We start from the raw sequence: 19884 nt of genomic DNA, 5'->3' as shown, positions 1-19884 counted from the left end.
AATACAAATTTCTTGTCAACATTTCTTCTATAAATACAAGTAATAATTTAAGAAAATAATATTACTTAATATTCTGAAATAATACTGTTGTAAGAAATATAAATACAAGAAAGAGTTGTCAAATTAAAATATTTTAAATTATAACCATCATGTGATGGGATCATTGAGACATATGTATGTATGTGAAATATTTGATATCATTTCTGTAGTCGTATTTTATAAATATTAAGGGTAGTATCTATTACTAAATGTAGACTTTTTTTATAAAACTTCATGGTTAGAAGATTTTATTATAAAATAAAAATATGCATTATTGAATCTGCACCCAAATATTTCAACGCCTCATATTAGTTATGTTAGAGCATAACAGTGTGTATGATAATATTGTAATTTATATAATTTATACTACTGATTTTTTAGGGCTCAATATTATTATATTTAGTATTGTGTAGAATCACTTAAATTAAAAATAATAAATATTTGAGTATTTTTTATTTTTTTGCTAGTTAGTTTCTAGTTATGTATTTGGTCTACTTGAATAAAATCATTCATGTATAGAATTTTTAAATTCGTAGAATTAATTTAATAGTGAAACGCAAATAATTGTCAATAAAATTATATCTACCGTTGAGAGTAATAAAGGAAAATGCAATAAATGTATATATCGAGATAACTGACACGGGTTTTAGTGTATTTAGAACTAAATTCATATAGTTGAATCGTAGAGGTCTTACGTAGTTGCTTCGATAGTAGGTTTTTGTTTACGTTAAGTTATTTTTCTCAAGGCGTGTTTTGGAGGTGATACTCAAACAAGAGGCGAGACGTCTGTGGAGCGAAGTAGTAGTCCGAGCGTTGAAGCGTAGTGGAGTCGAATGTGTGTAGTCCGGGCTTGTGTCATGTTATATAGTACGTTGAAGAGGATCGTAAGAATGTGGGCGTACTTCTTGAAGGTCCGTGGGCACTGCTCACAAGATCTTAGACGCGTATATGCCAAGTATATTGACTAGTGTTATTATCCATGAATTAAATATTATTATAAAATACGTAAATGCCACTTTGTTGAATTTGCCCATTATATTCTAAATGCATCATATGATGTTGACATAACATTGTTATTCAAATATATATTTGAATCGGAAACTAAATTTCGTATGCGCAAGGGTAGCAACCCTGCAGCCGCCAAGTTGAGAGAGTGCTGCACGGGGCGCGCGGGCTGGAGGGGCGCCGGCGGGGGCACAGCCTCTCGCGAGCCTTCCTGACAACGATTACTGATTAGTGCGGCCGAAACACCGCCAGGACAGGAGGTGTCGGGACGGCGCCGGGACGCGGGACACTAACGCGGCGCGATCGGGACGCCCTTCCGCCGACCGCGTTTCCTAGATTTTCCAACACTACTCGACCGCTCAGAAAAATTTCGCCGGGTACCGGTGGAAATACAACCGCGCGCTTCTGGTCGCTCGTTGACGTTTGCTGACAACATGTGTTGGGGCCGGGTGGTGGGGGCGAGCGTACTACGTGTGTGCATTTCCGGTGTGCATCGCGACCGATGAATGAATCGCACGCACTATTTTCGCGGGCACGCATCGCGTAAAACAATACCACGTGACAAATGTATTTTTTAAAGAAAATAATTGCAATGTTGTTGTAATAGTGTTGATCACGTAAATCGGCATTGCATTGCAGAGAGCTGAAAGCATACGAGGGTCGAGGTAAGGGTTATCTAAAAATATATTTAAATATTTATATTGTATTATTTTTAATTTAACACCAAAAGTGAAAGTAGCGTATGCTGTTTATCAAAATATATATAATTTTTTCAATTTTATTTGTAAGGAAAATTAATATTATATAAGATTATTGTAAGAACTTATATTTGTATTATAAATGTTATATTACTGTTTGATCTTATACATGAATAACAAAATAGAAATTCCTCTTTGACGCTTATCCAATAGTTCGTCGTTAATATTCTCAATGCTTTATATAAGTCCTACAAAGTTTAAAATTAATCAGACTATAAGATCGCTAGCACCTGCAACCTTAAAAATCAGCACTAATAGATAAATAATATATCACTATACAAGATTTTTGTTTCATATGAGAAAATTTGATTGTGATGTAAGAAAAACTGCTTATTTTAAAACTTATATTAGGTTTTTTTATAGTCTAGCCTTACGCAAATATTTTTCTATGATAATACAAAAAAATATATTTTTATTTCCATAATATATAGATTATGGTACATAGTATTGTTTATTTATTGTGTGATTCATTATTAAGCCATACCATTACCATTTTTTTTAATTTTTCTATAGTAAAGATTTATTTAAAAATGTGCTATATATTTGTATGTTTTTAAAAGCTAGTAAAATAACTTATCCTGTACTATTAGAGTACTTATTTATCAAAGGTCCAAACAGAATAAAATTGTGCGTTATTTTTTTTAAGCAAATAAATTTGAATAATATAAATATTAATTATAAGTCCTTTGCTGCAACATGACAGGAGTTAGATGAATGCGTTACAGCAGAATAAACACAATTAGCAACTACTAAGTAAGTATTGAGACACCAGACTGAAATCAGTGAAATATATTTTAATAATTTTAAATTATTATTATTGTCAATATGCACGTCATAGTTCAATTTATTTATTTATTCAGCATGTTATTCATCCGTGAGATTAGTAAAATCTAGGAAAACTCAATCTGTGATGATCGATCGGAATTATAATTACATAATAATCACTAATTCATTTTTCATAGTCACGATATAAATTGAAGAACTTTGGGGTCAATATAGGATTCGAGCTCAGGTCTTTCAGGTATTAGTTATCGACTTTTACTACTGGTATGCAATATGTTTCTAATTGCTATTTGTTTAGAATTGTCATTGTTGCACGCTGTAAGGATTTGAATCTTATACATATATTTAATTAATATCAAATATTAATATTTACACGAAAGGTATTTATGGAAACTGTAGTTACTATATATGAGAATTTTTGTAATTCATATTAAAAAATATTTATTATTGAATATTTTTGCTATTGAAAATTTTATTTTTAATTCAAAAATTCCTTGAACTATAATTTTTTAAATAAAACATCTAATTACTAACATAAAAACAATTTTACCGAAAAATATAATATTTTGTTATTATTTTGAATTATCATTTAATAAAATATATGATAGTAGTATTTAAATATAAAATTTAATTATAAATTTTGGAGTAATAAAAAAGCAGAAATATGGATGAAACGTAGCATTTATCGTTCCTGGAAATGAAATTGCTGTTTTATTGAACCAGATAAACGTAGTAAAAGCTTTAAATGGAATTTGCAATAAAAATAGCAGAATAGATTGAAATATAGATTAAATATTTATTTTTTGAGCATTGATTCATATTTTTGATTTAAAATAAATTTGGAAAGACTTACATTAATATAATATAATCAGCACGATAGACCAGTGGTATAAGTCCAATTAAAACTCTGTGGTTTACAAATCTAGTCTTAAATTAAAATAAGTGATTATTATATATTTATAATTCCGACCAGAGTAGCTTTTCTCAGATTTTTCTAACATCATAAATGAGTAATTAAAATCATATAGAAATCGGTCCATAATAGCATTTATTATTTATAATTGTAAGTTGTAATAATATTTTATAATTAACTGATTCACAGCCTTTATTTCAGTCTGGTTTCTCACTACTTATTTATCAGTTGCTAATTGTGTTTATGTTTGTGATTTTCATAAAGATTTAAATAAATAAATTAATTAATATAAATGATATTATATACATATTATATTAATTATATTATATTATTTAAATTCAATAATGTATTACACATCAAAATAAAACACGTTTTAAAAACGTATATTACAAAATTAAAAAAACTCTATACTATACTTTATAGCACTGGCTTATCCTAGATTATTCTCCACCTTGCTCTATTTTGGTCCACGCAGTGCCAGTTGTCGATAGTTCAGAGGTCTTCTACATATGTATGTTTGTAGCATATTTCGTTCAACTAACGCAATCGCGCTCTATTTGAAATTATCTGAATGTTAACCGCTTTGCAGGTTTCGAGTGATCCTTTCTATCTAAGAAGAGGTGTTGAATTTTAAAAATATTGTTATAAATTAATCTGTTAATTTTAAGCATAAATATTATACATAAAGAGTATTTGAATATTTTTTATATTGATATGTTTTTTTCAACAGCACTGACACAGCATATGTGTGCTTATGTATGTGTTTTAGAACATAATACTGAAGGAGCCCTAACAATTAGAGCACGTTTGGGCTGGTGCCTGCGCGATGAAAGGTCGAAGTCCCGTCGGACATATTTAGCAGGCGCCACGTATCGGTACGTTATGCACGTATACCCCAATAATCTGATTACATGCTCGGAGTTGATAGCGGAAGTAATCAGTACGCCCGGTAAACGTGTCCAGGTGAGAAATGGCCGACACCGACCTGAATTCGTTCGCAGGACGCCATTTATCGTTCGCACCGGCCACTGACACTTTTACAAATGTTTTCCAACGGTGGCGTCAGCGAAATTGAATATTGGATTCGGCAAGGTTATTTGCGAGTCGGGAAGAATTGGCGGCACTTTGACAAAGGCGAATTTCGAAGACCGAACCGTCAGAATTTCTGAGAATTCGCGCGTAGAATGCGTCCGTCGGTGTGTAATGTAGGGCTGCGGAGTTGGAGTCGGAAAATGAACCAACTCCGTCTTCGGACATATGTCGGATTTATGGCATATCGAAAAATTTTATTATAACATAAATGAAATAGCATTTTCTCTATAAAAAACATTTTTCTTGCTGCTCGGCAACTAGTTTAAGTGAAAGATATTATTTGTCTTGTATGATATTTAAATTTATCTAAAATAAATTATAAGCTTTTCAAATGCAGACGAAATGAGCCTAGCTATTTTTGTAAAACTCGGTCAATCTATACACAAAAGTCGGTACCCTTTTCCGATAAATAGATTGATTAAGTAGAGCAAATATGTTTTGTATATGACTAATAAATACAAATGTCATAATACGATTTTTTAGAATTTTTATTTAAACAATTATTTTTCCGTGAACTTTGTTTAGAGTAGAATATAAGTTTTAAGTTAAGCTAAGTAAGATCAAATAAGCTACTATCATTTTTTTTTAAATTAATACAAATTAATTTTAATTATTAAAGATTAAACTATAAAAAAAGATTGATTTGTGATATTAGATTCTATTTGCGAATAAACAGATATTTGCAAATATTTGAGCTCCTATATTCTATATATAGATTGCTATTATCCCCCAAGAATAGAGATGTATATGAAAGCGCTCCAATTTATCGCATTATATATTATTCAATATCAAATATCATATATTATGATACAATTGTATAGATTATTAATGGTTCTCATTATTGTAACGAAAAACATAATAATATATTTTATCATAACATTAAAATATATATTTAATAAAGTTTTACAGATTAAATAATATTATTTACTTATAAATGATATTTGTATATACATATACTTAAATATGAAAAAAAAAATATTTTATAATAATATTTTTTATAGTAGCAAGCGATTGGATTGAAAGGATAATTTATTAGCCCTGAAAGTGCTAGTGGTTTATCTTAGTATATGTTTTTGACAATAAGGAAGCCGCTGAAATCTGTTTAAGATTAATTGACATTATGATATATCGGTATAGTAAATACATTTTGTATGAGGAATTCTTTTAGCAGTGTTTCCTAAACCACTTACCTAAAATTGTAGGATTTTTCTTGAGGAAATGATCATCAAATATCCGCACAATAAATAAAACTATTATTTTGAAAACATATTGCATTACGGAGAGATGCGTATTTTGATCGCACTTGGCATTTATTATTTATTTTATTTATTTTATTAATTTATTTAGCTTAATAGCTAATCTTTACATCTAACAAATTTAGTAAACATATATAAAAATATATAAAAAATACATAACAGAAAGAAAAAGTGTTTTTTTATTCCATTTATGAAACCCGTTATATTTTTGCTGTTTCGGATTTCTCTTGGAAGACTATTATATAAATTAAAACCTCCGTACATAATTCCCCTAGCCGTACTCGTTTTCTTATACTTAATTATCTTTAAATTTTCTCTATTTCTAGTATTATATTTATGTACATCTTTATTTCTTATTAAATACTTATTAAAATATTGTGGTAACATATTATTTTCTAACTTATATATAAATACTAAAACATTCATACTCAATATTTCTTGAACATTCAACCATTCTAATCTATCAATCATACTTTTACAATTAGTTAATCTATTTTTATTTAAGATTACTCTCATTGCCCTATTTTGTAATTTTTGCAACATTTGTTTGTCTAATTTATTTAACATATTTAATAGTGTTGCACAATAATTAAAATGGGGCAATATTATACTATTGTAAATTATTTTTTTTGTATTTATACTTAATATATTTCTTAATCTAGATAATAAACCTATTTTTCTACTAATTTTTTTTAATATGTAATTACAATGTTCTTTAAAATTTAATTTTGTATCAACAATTACTCCTAAATATTTTATATTATCCACTATTTCTATACTAGAGTTATTTATTACTATTTTGGTACTATTATCTAACACATTTTTATAATTAATAAACATACATTTAGTTTTATTCTCATTTAATTTAAGTACATTATTCTTTAACCATATTTCTAATATACTTAATTCATTATTTAAATTATTTACAATTTCTTTAATGTTATCACCTATGCAATACATTAATGTGTCATCCGCAAATAGATGAATTTTACATTTTTTCACGTTATTAACTATATCATTAATATACAAAACAAATAACAATGGTCCCAATTTAGTCCCTTGTGGTACTCCATAAGACACTAATTTCTCTTCAGAATATACATTATTTATTTTAACTTTTTGTTTTTTTTTATATAAGTAATTATTAAACCATCTTAAAACTTGAGGAATGCGTTTTTGTAAATTATCACCATCACTTCTACGCATACTAATTCCTGTAGTGTTCCTATTCAAGATTATTTTGACAAAAGTGCATAATGTTAATTTGTCATTTTTTATGATCTCTTGCCAAAAAATAAATATATACTGTTTTTAATAAGCTAAATTCACAGCTGTATTCAAAGCAGGTAGCAAGAAAAGAAACAGGGGTTTCGATTAACACTTCGAAAACATTTTTTGACAATATATGTTTTAATATAATGTGATTGGGCGTGAGTCAGCGCCAATGCGAAAACATTGATTTAACCCTTACCGCTTTCTGTAATAAAATATACGGTGTGTTTGATCAAAGTTTCTCTAGAAAACGTGTTCGTATAAGCAGTAAGATATACACCTATACAAAATATTTGCTCAAGAGTTTCGTGCCCTCCGGGCTCAAGTTAAGCGCAAGATGATCTTCTGCCAATCAGATTATTTTAGAGAATGTGAAAATTCTCTTATCAGTGATCCCGAATGGTTTTGAAGATTCGTTGGCTCTAAGCGGTGCGAACAAGGATTTCACTGACGTTATTGTTTCGTCTATAATGATTCATCTTAGGCTCTCAATCACAACGAAGGCGATGGTCCGTAATAACGATAAATGAAGTCAAAATTTTCGATAATTTATTTTTGATCTCAGGAATCTCAAATATCGTATTTTTACAATTATGCTTCATTATATCTATAATAATGTTTAATAAAAAAGTAGAAATACAATGCTAGTAAAAATAAAAGTATTTATTAATCTATTGGCAATACTACTGTTTTTGCTAGGTTCTGAGTGACGTGGCAAATTTTTTGAGGTTTACTCAATGAGCTGCTGAAATTTATCGTGTAACAGTTAAAATAACCTTATATCAATTAAGTTAATATTAATAAAGTAGTGAAAGTTCATCCGGTAATAACTCATACATATTAAAAGGTGAGAATTTTAATACATGTTAAGGTTAACTAAGTGCGTTTTTACATAAATCATGAAACGCACTTAAAAATATGAAGATCATATTCTTGGATATCTAGTTGTGAGTTTTTGCTTACTATAATATTCTAATACTCTAATACGAATACGGATGTTACAAAGTGTGGCAATTGTGAAATATATATCGAAACATTACGTGCATTGGGTGTCAACAAATAAGGTAGGCACCTGACATATGATATTGCAATAAAAAATTCAATCCCAGGTATAGTAACCAGCACGATAGACCAACAAAGACAAATCCCATACGGATTTTAGTGTTTTTCTTTTTCTATCGTATTTGGGAGATCAGAAATACTGATTTCGATATAATTATAATTCCAATCGTTCATCACAGATCAGGGTTTCCTAGATTTTCCTAACCTCGTGGAAAAAATTCATGATGTTTAATTTTAATCAAGGTATGTGGTACACATTAGGAATAAATTTTTAAGCTCATAGAGAATAGAAAATATGTTTAAAAAATAAATATAAATAAATGGATTATTTTAGAAAATAAAGTCTTTTCCGAATATTTATCTTGTATATATGTATAATTAATTGATAGTTATTATAGATTTTTGTATTGTTCTTATATATTATATAAATAAACACTAAGCTATTCTTTTTCTATTAAAAGCGTAGTTGTATTGCATTGTAAAAGTTGATTTTTTATTATTATATTTTACTTGTGAACCAGGTAATTTAATATATGGCACAATAAATTTGTTACTTAATATTTATATTAGTATGAAGAGAATTAACGTTTATGTATTATATAACAAGAAGAGATAAAGATGGTGTATTTTTATAATAGTTTGCATTTAGATTTTTTAAATTAAGTAATTTTTCAGAGCTCATTGCAGACGTTCTGCACTACGTACATATTTATTTACCATAATCCGTCATCCGGTTTATCCGATCTCAGCGTCGGTTATTTAGATTTTTTGTATATAAAGAAAAATTGCAAAGGATAATAAAGCTCGGCGGCAAAAGGGAGACAGACGTGTATGCCACCGAGATTTATGGAGTCAATATATTTCTCGTTAGACACCTTGCCACACGTTCGTGACTACCAGTTATGGTTTTTAATAAATCCACATCCGAAGGGTAATGATTCAAACACAAAGAGCGGGATTAAGTTTGACAACGTTTATACGTATGTATTCTATTGAATAGAATAATTTAAAATATTCAGTTAAATCTGTTTTCGTTGAGAATTTATCAGTGTAATAAAGGGGTTAAAGTGGGATTTTATCTGCAGAAGAATGATTAAAGAACGGCTGCCTTAATCAATATTTATTATTTTAATCTCAATTAAAAAGTAAGTAAATTCTGGTGTAGATATACAGTGTATTCTTAGATGCGGATAATACATTATTAAAATAAATTTAATTTTTAAAAACTTTAATTTTACAATTATGTATTGCGGGAACGCTTCTGGAATTTTTATATATAATAAAGTTTGCGCAGTTTTTTTTCTCGATACAGTGTAAACTATTAAAAAAGCCTGGGACGACAGTCTCTAATTTAAGCTTCGAAAACTACTGCTAAAATTATAAAATTCAATTCTAAAACTTTACAACTTGGCGTAAGTTATATATAATATATCGTACACTGCAAATATAAATTGCAACCTTTACCGACGATACTGCAATGTAGCATATATTTTTCATAAATATTTTTTACTCGATTATAATTAAAAATAGCACCATGCTAAAAATAAATGGTAGCTGCTATGAAAATTATACAATAGAGTAATGCACTTCCCAGGTTAATATATACTTTTTTAGATAAATTACGAAACATCTGTTACGCGTCTAAGTTAAAAAATAACTTTTATAGTGGGAAAGCGTTAATATTTAAAAACTAAAACTTCGTCTTTTGATCCTTGCACTACGAGTTATATGTACCTACATAGTATTTAAATACAATTATAAAGATTTACCTTATAGTAGATAGACATTTTCGTACCACTCTGTGCACGGGCAGATCGTAATTAAAGCGAATTCTGTGAAAAATATTTTCGCCATGACTAATGGTCTTTTGCGCGGAAAAATACCTTTGCTAAAACTCGGCGTCGCTTCGTGATAATTTTTTGCTTTAATTTACATACTTTTTCTAACAAAAAAATGAGATCGAAAGGATTTCGATAATTTTGTCTTCTTTTAGCGAATATTTTCTCCTCCTTCTCTCCTTCATAATCAAAATCTGAAAAGGCGTTACAATCGCGCTGACTTGGCCGTACCCTCGTCAAGGGTGTTTTCTAATAAAAGCCCTTTGGGTTTTATTAACTACAATATTTAGTGCTACATGGATACTTTCGCTCAAATACTAATAATAAAGTATTGGAGCGGTATTATTGATTTACGCTAACTATCCGATACAACGTAGCAATATTTTTCTTAGCTCAATTTTTTTCGCCGCGTTTTTTTTTTTTTTATGTTACACGTAACGAAAGCGTTAAAATACATCATCGACGGGATTTCGTCGTCAAACGACGGTATTATCACGAATTTTCTACAAATTGGGTCGTTTGTTTGATGGCGCGAGTTAATACATCGGTTAAATAATACGTTTTAAAAGGATTATGGTTCCGAACGGAATTATCGATACGTACATGTGTGCATTAAGCTTCCGACCGGTAACCTGTCGAGCAGTAATAAAAAATAGCATGTGCTATTTTGGTCAGTTAGTATATACATTTTGATACATTTATAAACAGGAAATTTGACTGTAGAAAGTGTAATAATAAATGTGCATTGCAGGATGGACGAAAAACTACTGACATCTTAAAAACGGCTTATGTTATATTAAAAATACATTTTTCGCATAATTGTATATATGTATGTAATTTAAAAGTAATATTTATTTTAATCTGATTTTATTTAGTAAGATTACAATGTTCGCGACAGCTGTATCTCACGATAAAATAAAATACAAATACGACTGTCATATATTTCTACCTAGTAAGGATGATCCGACTAGCTATCTCCACTGATACGATGCTTCGTCATAAAATATCTTATGACGAGATCTAGGTCTTACATTGAATATATAATAGAGAAAGCTCTTTTCGCAATTTGTAAAATATCATATAGATGCTACTGAGATTTCTGATATATTAACTTAACAGGTTGTTGGATTGGGTTGCAACAGAATTTAGAAAAAAAAAGAATTATCAAATGCAAAATTAATTATATTTTCTGATGTCAAATCATTGGATATAAAAAGGGTTGTATTATACTAAAGAATTTTGTTATAAAATTATCTAAATAATAAGATATTTATGTAGGTAAAATAGCCACAGTAAAAAGAGGAATTGATATGATTTTTACTATTTTTAAAATTAAATATGTAGCTGCTTTTTACTTCTATAAACGTGTAAATTAACGTAAAATATAATACAATATGTTCAAGCTTTTAGTATTATTTAAATTAAATTTAGGTAATATTTTTAACTAAAAAAATGCACGTAAAAGTTATTTTTGAGTGTTAAAAATTTTTTTCATGGTTGATTTGAAAAAGTCATGCAATATCGTCATTGGATGTAAAGCTATTACCCTGAAGTGGTTTTTGATTGTAATATTGACTTTATTAGTGAGCTTTTTTGGAATTCTAAACTCCTCTATCGTGTTATAGAATACCGCCTTGAAGTATGTGTATAAATATATGATATGGTATGTGTCGATATTGAAATTTTAATGGTGTGTGTCTAGTCAGTTGTCGATTATTTCTATCAAATTGATAGATGTCAATATTTAGATCTGTTTGTGTAAGCAGAATATCAAGGAGCACATATTCAAATTATTTTAAAGCATTTGATGTCACAGTGAAAAAGGAAAGCTTATATAAAACCCATTCATTTGTTTTATTCGAGAAAACAGATTAAAATTATTTATTTTAATAACTTATCTGTAATTAATATTTTTTCAAACGAATGCTATATTTATTACAACCGTCAGTTTAATATTACATTGAATAATAAAGCGCAAATAATACATAAAATAATTGTTGTTATACTTTTTATTTAATATAATCGGTTTATGAATTATCAGAATTAAAAAAACGTTTTTTTACTGCAATGCATATTTATTAATTTAAATTAAATATGTAAGTTTTGTGTATATGTATGTATAATATATACAGTATTTATATATGTACGTCTATCGAAAATGCTTAAAGATTATTTTCACGTTTAAGCGTTCTTAATAATAATGAGTTTCTTAGAACACTGTCACCGCTTTTAACCTCGAGGAAAGGTGACAGTAAAACTGTTTATATTCATAATTAAACCATTACCCCTAATAGTCCATGTCAAATTCTAAAAATAAATGCATGGATGACACATAATAAAATTTATATAAATAATACAAAATGTTTAATTTTCTAATTGATTTAATGACATACTTGCGTAATATTTTAAGTCAATATTTAAATTATCTAAAATAAAACAATATAAATTATTTTATTTATCGATTGTCTTAAATGTAAACTGGTTTCATTTTCGGATAAAAATGACAGTAAAATACCATTTTACTTTCTCCATCTTCTTACATATGCTATAAAAATTTCACATATTCAAAATATACGGTAAGGATAAAGAAGCGTCGTAAAAAATAATTACAGATCCACTGTCAAAAGAAAAAAGCAGCAATTTAATTTAATTTAGATAAACTAATAAAATCAAGTAAAGAAGCTGATAAATTGTGATGAATTTACTGTAAACTACACAATGTTTTAGCCTTCCTTTAAAGCAATGAACCTCACAGCTTTTAAATTGTACACACATACATTCGCGCGTGCTAGAGCCCAGCCACGTCGCACGAAAATACGATTGTGTGTTTTTTTTGTTTCTACCCGCGTTGCAATAAAGGCTATTATCGGGAAACTGCAGCGTATCGGCAGAGTTTGGAGAGTTTAAAAAAGATCGTAAACTTTTACAAGTATGATATATTATTTAAAAAATGCAATTAAAAGTATTTCAAAAATTAATAAAATATTTTTGTTATATAGTGATACAAATTTTATATATATAAAATATATAAATTTACATACAAAAAATTTACATAGACACATTTAAAAAATAAAAATTCAAAATAAAATCACGGTTAAGTTGGAAGTCAGTTTTCTTTGGTTTCGTTCCAACAAAACTATCACTTTCTAATGACGTAAAAGAAGATTGGTAGTTCATTTTCAATTTTTAAAAAGTCACTATAAAAAATTCTGAGTGCCGAATCAAAAAAATGCTGGTAACAGATACGTCAAAAATTCAGTACTGCGATAATTTTGTAAATGCGTTGTCTACGTATACAGACGTATTCGAGAGAGAGCGATACATGCGCGTAAGAATATTCGTTGTCGCGCTTGTTCATTTCAATGATTTCGTCTGTGTCACATCCGGTTATAAAAATAAACATATCCGTCTATTTCGCACAAAATAAAATATATATAATTTCACAGTAACTGGTTGTCAACTCCTACAATATGATTGTGTGAGTAAATCGTATGTGTGTTTTTGGATGATATTGTGTACACGCCTTAAAAGAAACGGTCCAGATGGCTTCTCCGACGATCAGTAACCAAAGATTCAAGGAACAATATATTGTTTAACGCGCGTCTGATTAACGTTTTGGGATGAATGTGCTACTTTGTGGTCCGTGCAATATTTCGTATATTCGAACTGTGACTGTGACTGTGATCTTATATATTATAACAAATTGTGTTGGTGATTGAAACTGCCACATTTATTTATTTATTAGTTCGATTTTTAGGAGCTACATATAATTAATTTTGCAAAAATTACTATTGTATATATATAGTAAATTAAATTTTGCACAAATTCATTGAGAAAGATTTCTGTACCATTAATTTAAATAATTAATAAAAAATTGTAACATCAACGACTTTAAATGATTTTTTAGCAAAATTTACAGAAAATATTTTAGAAAAAGTTTTTTTTATAATTAAATTAACTTCTAGTAAAGCGATTATAAACTTATATTTGGTTGAACCTTAGGAATTTGCTAATTAATTTTCTGATTTGGCAAGATGTTTTTTAAAGCCACTAATATACATATATTTTATAAAAAAATTAAATTCTAACATTTATTTAATTTATTAAATTTAGAGGTGAAGCACATACTCTTTTAAAAAGCTTTAAAGCAAAATTAGCCAGAAACTTATTTTTAGACATTAGTTGAGTCATGAGTATTCATTACGAGTTTAAAAAATAGAAAGAGATTAACGCATTACTTTTAGAAATAGTCGTGAAAAACATTGGGAAAAAATTGCTAACGCTATGTAGAATTATTTTTAATTAATATCAGGAATTTTAAATTGAAAAAGTGAACAATACTGCGCCTTTTTCGAACCGAGATACCTATCAATATTATCCCTATCATCAATTAATCACCAATGATCTTCTATTGTGCCTAAATATAGATTTAAACGTCTCCTACAATATAGAATTACTTGCATGAAAAAAAAATTAATTTCCGGTAAATTTTCAATATTCCCCCGTTTGCAATTTATTTCTCGCGCCGCTAAACGATTTCGATTCATATTTCAAACGTCAATTACGGCCGTTACACGACAGCCGAGAGTCAAATATAAAAAAATACCGACGCCACTGGCTCGATGACAATTCGGAAATTAACCGAGAGTTATCAATGATGAAATTTAAATTTCATTGACATTTAACGCAACCCGTTTTTTCGTATTTTTTGCACGCGTGAAATATTGCCGAAATTTTGGCGTCAATGGGTCGCGCCCTATAAAAGTCGATTACGAATGTTACGGGTGCGTATTTGCCCACGTATGTGCCTACATGTCGTACAACTAGGTGTACGTATGTGAGTATGAACGACCTTTGACGCTCAAAGGGCTAATGGCGGCTGAGATAACGCTACGTTTTGTAATGTTATCCGCGCGCATTAGGAGTGTTTAATTGAACGTGTATGGGGCGATCCTGAAATAATACATAAAAATTTACCTGTGGGGCTGTTTCTGATTAAGGGAATGCGTACTAAAAGGGGTATTCTTATTATATAAAAGCTTAAACCTACTTTAATTTTAAATAAACTCAATCGAGTCATTTTTTAAAATAGGGCTTGAAACTCAAAGGAAAATATAATCACCCCAACTTTACATACAACTCACCATCCCCTGTTTGGGCCAAATTTTGCAAACATCGTTACTCTTCAAGATAAACAAAAGCACCCCTCAAAGAGGAGGAGACGTAGTACGTAATTCAAATTCAAATAAATAAATGTTTTGTTTTTTTGGTATTTAACGTTAACGCTTTGCCATTCTATTTATGTACTATTTCTGAGTAACTGCCCTACGATTGTTGTATGTAAATAAATAAATATTAACAATAATGCATTATTCGAACTAATCACATTGTAATTTGGGTTAAAATATGATTATTCAGCTTATTTGTGTGCTACAAAAAATCGTTGTTCTTCATATTGCCATTCAAAAAGCAATTTTTTATTTAGCGCTAGGTCTGTGTTGATCCACAATACAATAATAAAACATATTAGATTTTTTATTTAAAAAAAAATTGAGGAACATATATCTCTATGTATTATATTATATTATATTTTATTTTAAGCAAATATTTATAATCCAAATTTAATCGTAGTCATATTTTCCTCCAATTTTCAATCAGCGAAATATCTCAGCTTTAGGATTTCGCTATTTATTCGAATAATGCCATTTTTAGATTAATAAATCACAATCGGCGTCAAATCCACGCCGGATCTGAACAAGCATAACTAATTTCATCGCAAGCCAATTTGGCATCCATAGAAGTCTCTCGCTCGGCAGCCGTCTTCGACACTCTTCGTCGTCGGCTGAACGAGAGACGATGCAACTGAAAACTTTCCAGTTCCGTGAACGTCAATGGCATTCGTTAAGTAATGCCTTCCTACTTCGCAACTTGCAAATGCAAAAATAGCAATCCTATGCACATATAACATGTTTGTATTGCAGACGTAGTACCAGAGTAGACATGTGTGAACGTATTACGTACAGTCTGAGTGCCGGGCTGCCATTCTTCACGATCACTCGAGTGACATACTATTTTTTTATGCTTGAAAGTTAAAAACTATATGTTATATCGTCTAGAAATATTAGTAAAATAATATGAATTATTATAGTACGGGTTTTTATATTCTTATGCAATTGAAAAAAAGGTTATTAAGCGACGTATGGCATATCTTTAAAATTAATAAAAATAAGTAAACCTGCACTATTTTTAAAAAAAGGTATTTAAGTAATTTTTTAAAAAATTAAAAAAAAAAAGCAATTTTGTACACCACTATTGTAATTAAATAATACAGTTATATATTTTTATTTTATAAATATATTAGTCTATAACCTCAATATACATATTTTAATTTTTAGATAATAATTACTTTATCTACATACAAGATGCTTTATTTATTCTCTAAAATATCATTTAAAAGGTCATCAGGTCATTTTTTTAATTTTTTTAACAGAAACTTATTACTTGGATCTGAGCTGTAGGGTTGATGATAAATTTCTTTGAAGTCACAAGTTTTCACGACGTTTTCAAACAAAGCTTTGTGAGCTAGCGCATTGTCACGAATCAACAACACGCATTTAGAAATTGTACTCCATAGTTTTTTTAAATAAGAAATTGAAGTTATGGATTTAATTATTTATTATGGAAATAATGGATTTCTAAGATGTTTTAGTTGTCAGTTCACATTTATACTTTTATTAACTAAGAATCGGAATGGTACATATGTGTTAATTTAGAAATATTATTTGTTTAATGGGTAAAGTGTAAGAATTCTTGGTTTTAATCTGCTCTAATTGTATCTCATATAAAATAATCTTACGTTAAAACACGCCTACTGCACTTTTTCGAAATAGCTGAAGTATTCGTATTTTTGCTATCGCTATGCATTTAAAAATTATCTTATTTTTTCTTTAATTCAATGTTAATAGTGTTACAATAAAACTCATCTATTGCAATGTTACGTACCCTTCAAAACTCTATTACAAATAACCAATAGAAAAGCTCCATAGATGACTCAACATGCTTATTTAATCCGTGTTTTTTGTTGAAAACATTTTATTATGCTAGAAAAGGCGATGTGATCAAACTAGACAACCTGGTTGAAAAAACAGAAGGAAAATTTGAAATCGATCACAATGGAAAGTTTCAATCGCTCAAAATAAAAAGTCAAATAATATGGTTTTTTATTATTTTTCTATTAGTATATCTTTAGGATCATCACACTAGCAAAAATGCAAGAGCTTTTTCAGTTCCACAAAACAAGACAATAACAACACAATATTTTAAGACACATTTAATAGTTGGGGTGGCTAAAGAATATTAGTCTAAGAAAAGTGTGTTAATTAAATACTTCATCAGGCTTTAAAACACAAAAATGAAATCGCATGTATATCAAAAAAGTTGTTTAAATGTTTAATTTATTTTTAAAGATCAAGTGCAAATAATTGCGCAATTTTTTTAATTTTGGAGAAATGTCAAAGGAAAGAAACCGTTTGTTTATTTAAAAAAAGGAATAGAATTTATAGAAAGATTGACGTGTGTTGAGAGCTTTTAATGTAGAGGTAATCTCTCTGGCAATATTTGTCGTGCAAATTGTCTATATATAAACTGTGAAGCATGTACCTGTACAACAATTACGTATCCAAGGAATTCTTGAAAAAAAATAAAATATTTAACAAATTTTATAATATTAAAAAATTACTTAAATATTAAATAAATATATTATTATAAGCATCTAATAAAATAATTACGCAAAAAAGTTTCTTTATTTTAAATGTTAGAAAAATAATAAATATTGAAAAAACTGTACACAAAATCAAGAATAAAGCTTTTTTTTACTAAAAAAATTGTCAATTAAACCATTAATTATCATGATTATTTCTTATGACCGACAAAAAAATCTTTACAGTTGAATAAAATTCGTCCCGCATTTAATTTACACCAGATACTGTTACTTCATAGACATGGATAGAAATAATGTTATAATATTAAATAAACTTGCACATACGATTTATCATTTTTTGATTGGCAGTAATTTAAACGATTTAACAAAGATGAGGCTCTTTGCAGAAGGTTATTATTATGTGGAAATATTTTCTGGCCCACATTTTACTGAAGGAAATTGGAAACATAAGGTTATTTTTTTCTATTACAGGCCATTTATTTCTCCTCTCAGACAAGGCTTTCAAGAAAATCGAGTTAACAATTCGCCAGCAGTCCCAATCATATACTAATTTTATTAGCGACGTTTTACATTTTTATTAGCAAAATTTGTTCAAAATTTAAACTTTCTCTCGTAAAAGTAGTAATCACTGATGGTTAGTATCAATTTTGCAATTTTAATACATTTCCTAAATCTGAAAGAAATATAATTTAATACGCCGAAGATGAATAGGTTGTGAGTACAATGGAAGTTATCTCTTAAATCAGAACAATATAAAATATATAGATTTTCGCTGATATATTCTCAATAGACTTATGTGGAGTTAATGAATATTATAATACTATTATAATCAATAACTTTTGTCATATATGTTGGCAGCTATGAAAAGTGAGCTTAAAATTATTATGATATAATTATATTTTTCTGTTGTTAATGTATTTTTTCATAATTAAAGTTTGTAGCATGATTGAATTAAATATATTTTATTATTTCCTTCATTAAAATTTGAATTCAGAATGTTACATTAATTAAAAACATTTATTTAGCACATGCTGTACATATTTAAAATAATAAATCATATACTATACAAATTATTACTATATAAAGTCAAACCTTTTTGTGCAGATTTCTCTAATTACGAAACTGAGTATTTTTGCAAAATTCAAATTCAACGAGCATAAGCTTGTCACGAAAAACTGAAATATTATCCTACATATTTCAGCAATAAATCACCAACGCAGTCGGGGTGTGCAAAATATAATAATAGTAGAAAAAACGCTGAATTCTTTGAACAATTAAAATTTTCCACCCGTTGCTACAGCACCGGTGCGAGCTCCGGCTTAATTAGTGCAAATAAAATAAAATCTACACTGCATTGTCGGGTGCGAAGGGGTTAACGTCGAAAACGCGACGCGACCCTTTGAATATTTAACACGTTCGCCGCCGGATTTTGCGTTTTTCGGTGTTTTTCCAAGCTCACCGTTTTAATGGGTGCGCAAATCAATTACGCCACCGGGGAAAACATGGCAACTTTGAAATTTGATATGAAACATACGAAAATGGTTATATTATAAACTTTGCGCGAGTTGTGTGCGTATTTGCTTAATTAAATCCAGGTGATTAAAATATAAAAACTAGTTAATTTATTTTTTAAGTGGATGTTACGCTATCGCAATTTCAGTTGTGATTACTTAAATGAATGACGTGAATATCTCCCCCGCAAGATGTTGGTTTTCATTCTGAACGTATAAGTAAACCGTTGTCTAACCCCAAATCTTTGTTGACTTTGTATTTCGTTAATGTGCCAAACATCTTCCAGTTTGAGTCAGGTCTTGAATTCCTTTACTCTCTCTCACTGCCAAACTGCTCGAGTTAAATTCCCAAACGTCTTGTACACGTTCTTTGTTGAAATTTTCTTAAAACGTAATTACGATTAGTATTCGAAATATTTGACAATTTGCTCTTATAACTTAATATGTTGCGTAAGATACTTATTTTAAGAAAATAATCTACATGCTTGAAAAACTCGGTTTAAAATCAGTTTTTTATAAATAAAATCACGCCATACGTGTACTGCAGATTAGAACATTAAAAAAAATTAATTCACAGAAAATTATGTAAATTAAAAAAAAAATATATGGAAGTTGTTCCAATGAATGAAAATTTT

At 28.7% G+C, this 19884-nt stretch overlaps 1 protein-coding gene across 1 annotated transcript in view; it reads left to right on the top strand.

Annotated features, from left to right (window-relative positions):
* The first annotated feature begins 1274 nt into the window (after positions 1 to 1274).
* Positions 1275 to 19884, top strand: part of Dscam4 (Down syndrome cell adhesion molecule 4) — a 234479-nt gene continuing 215869 nt past the window's right edge. Inside the window, exon 1 of the mRNA XM_088198032.1 lies at positions 1275 to 1709. The gene's annotated coding sequence lies outside the window, so the exon portion shown is untranslated. The remainder of the gene's footprint in view (positions 1710 to 19884) is intronic.

Source organism: Plectrocnemia conspersa, unplaced genomic scaffold, assembly GCF_051122295.1.
Source record: "Plectrocnemia conspersa isolate PC_06_02 unplaced genomic scaffold, ASM5112229v1 ptg000011l, whole genome shotgun sequence".
Taxonomy (NCBI): domain Eukaryota; kingdom Metazoa; phylum Arthropoda; class Insecta; order Trichoptera; family Polycentropodidae; genus Plectrocnemia; species Plectrocnemia conspersa.
The sequence above is the reverse complement of the archived record's forward strand: the minus strand, read 5'-3'. Positions and strand labels throughout refer to the sequence as shown.